The sequence below is a fragment of the Sciurus carolinensis genome, assembly GCF_902686445.1.
Source record: "Sciurus carolinensis chromosome 14 unlocalized genomic scaffold, mSciCar1.2 scaffold_126_arrow_ctg1, whole genome shotgun sequence".
Lineage (NCBI taxonomy): Eukaryota > Metazoa > Chordata > Mammalia > Rodentia > Sciuridae > Sciurus > Sciurus carolinensis.
Genome location: NW_025920111.1, coordinates 1,558,901 through 1,563,238, shown reverse-complemented (window position 1 = coordinate 1,563,238; position 4,338 = coordinate 1,558,901).

Sequence of the window (4,338 nt, the reverse complement as noted above, 5' to 3'; positions counted from 1 at the left end):
GTATACATTTTGAATTAAGTATTCAGTTCACAGATGGGTTTTCTGCATCATTCACAATTGAGCTTGCAATGATATAGGCTTATTTAATTATTATTAGAGATTTAAGGTTATACACAGTAGTTGGGTTTATCCTCACAAACTCATACACACATGAAAATTGATTTAATTTTCTTCAAAAATTTTCTACCAATCTTCACTTTCATTGTCAAATATTTAGTGATAGAGGGGATTATTCATGATTCCAATTTGATAAAAAAGAATATTGATGTTTATTTAATTTGCATTTTTGTTCAAAGGAAACACTTTTCATATTTTAAGACTTCATATATGTGTTATGTTAATAACTCTGCCTCTAATGAAACATTCTATTGACTTAAAAGAACTTATATATTAAAAATATTAAACCTAGTTTGGCATATTTTAGCCAGTATTTCCTGTTTTTTCACTTAAATTTTAAGGTGCCCAACATGCATTTTTAAAATTTTCATGTAAAATTTTCCCTTAAAAGTTTTATGCCAAGAAAGCTTCTTCAACTCTAAAAGTACATAGCTACTGATGGTTCTTTCAGCATTAGTTATAAAGTATGGAGCTACTTTACTTTCTGAATAATACACTATCTAAATTATTTATCTGCATATTAAGGAGTCCAATCTTTTACATGCATAGTCAAATTCTATAACAATAAATAAATTACTTTAAATATTAAGGGTTATTATTATGTCTTCTATTGTATTTCAATCATCTGTCAATAATGAAAATAACATTTTAGAAAGATTATTTTGCCAGTATCTGGAATTACTAAGTATGGAGGTTAATCACTAAACAAGAAGAGACAAAAATGTACCAATCACAGTAATGTATTACCAATAAGATGTGCCAATAAAAGATTTTCACTTTGCTATAGTAGCTGATATATTTGCTGCAACCCCAAAATGAGCTAGTGAGAAAAAGTATAGAATAGAAAATTTTAATTATTTTCATAGCAAGTAATGTTTCTAAGTTTCACAGTTCCAATAATGCTATAGGCATAACATTATTAAAAATTCAGAAGTTTTACATCAGGTAATTGTACATAAATTGAATACCTTAACCTTTCCTAGTTTGTAACAAACTCATTAAAATAATTTAATAGAATTTTACTACAATGAAAATGTACTTTATTAAGAATGAATTCAATTAAATTACTTTTATTACAAGCTTACTGAACTTAATTTGGGGAACAACAAAATAAAGCATTTCAACACATGGGCAAAACACATTCCTGAATTCCTTTTATCCTAACTTAACAGGGATAGTATCTTACTATTTTTAGAAATGTACTTTTTCTTGATATATAACTTTTTTATTGTTTGTTGTTATAAATGGTTATAAAAAACTAAATGGAGTTAATTTTTGTCATTTAATATATCAGGAAATTTTACCCTCACATATTAAAAATATTAATTATTAAATTATATTCCATAAGTAATGAACTGTGGTTTAACAGTTTTTCTATTGCTAGAACTGTTTTTTTTTTTCTTTTCTAGCATAAGTAAATACCTTTAAGAATATGGCTTTTTATTTTTTTTTCATCTTTAGGATTAATTTATACAATCTGAGTCTCAGGACTAAAAATTACTGTGCCAATGTATAAATATTTTTATGATTAAATATAAAAATTAAAATTAAATAATGTCAATTCTCATCTAAAATTCTATTAATTTTTGGAAAAATTTTGAAATTTGAAACATACCTAATTTTATAATCACCATGATCTGCTATTAAAATTATAACAAATTAACAGAAATTCTAACAAATTAGCATCAGAAATTTCTTCCAATACAATTAGCAATTTAAACATATAAAATGAGCTTACTTTCATATTTCTATGAATTTTGCCTTTAGTGTGCAAATAGGCAAGACCTGAGATTTAAAAAATAAAATGTATCTGTCATGCACACTAAAGTCAGAAGGCTTGCCTGTTTCCCTATTCCAGCACCCGCCAGGAGCAGGGTCCACTCATGCGCCCTGAGTTTGCCCTGGGCGCTTGCGCCTTGTGGAACCGCCATGCGCATGAGCAGAGCTGAGGACCAGAGGGGAAGAGAGGCAGGGCTGCGATGCGTCTGAGTGCCGGCAACCAGCGGTCATGGCGTCCCCCTGGGGGTTCTTGGTTTCCCTGACGGTGTTGGTGCTGTTGGTTCTGGGACTTCTGTGGCCCGAAGGGCAGCGGAGCAGACAGGTGTGCCATCATGGAGAACTGGAGGAAATTGCTGGAAGGAGAACTGGATGATAGAATTGTGAATGTGGGGCATTTGTTTCATGACGCCGGCGGGTCCCTGGGAGCCTGCTACTAGACCTCATCCCCTCTTCCTCAGGCAGGTCCCAGCTTCCCCAGACTTCACCTCCCAGTCCCTGAGAGGGCACCCCCACTCCTCCGGTTCCCCAGTTCTTTTCTTCTGCACCGTCTTCCAGTGTTTCTTTTCTAGTGCTGTGGTGCACCAAAGGATTTGTGCTCCTTCGAATTCTCTCATTTTTCAGGGCTTTGAGGTTGTAATTCAGGCGTCATGGGGTGGGGGTGGAGTCTGACTAGTTCCCATCCTTTATAGATGGACATCCAGACTTATTTTCACTAAGTTTTACAGAAGAGAATATTGAGCACAATCTCTAGCTTTTTGTTTATTCTTAAGAAACTTCTATCTGTGGTGTTGGAATTTGGAACTTCTTGTTGCATATGCTAAGTTGAAATAGGGTTATTTAAAAATATTCATTTACCCTCCTCACATTCTCTTCTCCAATCTCACTTTTCCATTGTGTATTTGCAATGTAGAGAATCCTTGAATTGTGACTCCTTAGCCTTTGTAAGTGATAGTGCATTAATAAATTATTACTTTAATTATTACAAACTCTTAAGAGCATTAGGTCACAGTACTTTGAACAAAGCCTTTTGTCTTGTGTGGTAGTTCTAACTTACAGTTCTTTCTGCTACCACAGGAAATAAATGCCTTTGTTTTAGATTCTAAATAGTTGATGGTGGTAATATGACTGAAAAGAGTGGTGTAAATGATATTAAATAATACAACCATTACTGAATAGTCTGTATACTGCACAATACAATAACCTTTAATTGCATTATCATATTAAATTCCCTAATGATAGTTACTATTATCCCATTATACAGATGAGAGACAGATGTCTTAATTTATCTGGCTAGATATTGGTATATTGGCTTTCTTGGGCCTCCAGAATAAGCATGCAATAATTGTTAGAACACCTGCTTTTTTAACAAGATTCAGGTATTTTCCTAGATTATGGATGAAGTAAGTTGGCAATTAAGGAAGCAAGTGGTGTGGACATCCCAAAGGGAGAACCTAGAAGAAAGTCAGTAGATTTTGAATCATAAAACATAATAACAAAAATAAAATAGGGGAAAATGTTTAGTATGCACATAATCTGCTATTGAAACTGGGGAGGAGGGGAAATATAACCAGTGGCAGTATTTTTTTTTTTAATCAGTAGCTTGTTTTAGATTTGGGTCTGTAAAATATTTAATGTTAAAAACAATATGTTAAACAGTAGAGCTTATGAATTTATATGCAAAATGCAGTCAAATATTACTTCAAGATGTTTTTTAATTCATTTGGTCTAAATTTAATATCAGAAGAGGTATTAAGGAGAAAACAACAAACAAAATACACTAACAATGAGCCAAATCCAAATTAGAGCATCTATCAGAAATTGTAGAAGTGTTTTCATTCTTTGTCCTTGGCTAAAGATTTAAGGTTCAACAAGTCTTTAAAAAACACAAGATATAATATATTTGAAAAAAGAAAGGATTGATGGACAGGGTGGCACACACCTGTAATCCCAGCCACTCAGGAGGCTGAAGCAATCCCTGTCCCTGATACAAAAAAAAAAAAAGAAAGAAAGAAAGAAAAGAGAAAAGAAGAAAAGAATTAAAGAAAAAGGAATTAGTATTCTTAACAGTGTGCTTTAATTACAAGTGAATTATTTTTTTAATCTATTCCTGATCAGAGGTTGTTATAGAGATATTTTCATTGTAATGTAACTTATTATTAAGGAGTTGAGTTTTATGGATAATACCAGTTTGCTTTTTTCTGCAATCCTGTTTTTGAAATTTTTCCTAAAACAAGTCAAGAAAATGTGAATACAGAAATTGTATTTTTGTTTTTTAACATGTATAGGCTTCATTTGTTCTGGTTCTATAAGCCGAGGGAAATTATAATCTACAGTAAAGTAGAAAAGTCAAATTCTATGGAAAAATTAGGACCTGGATGATTATGGATGCCATTAAAGTGCTAGTATAATCAGTCATAGAATATGTAAACCCAGGGTCTTAGA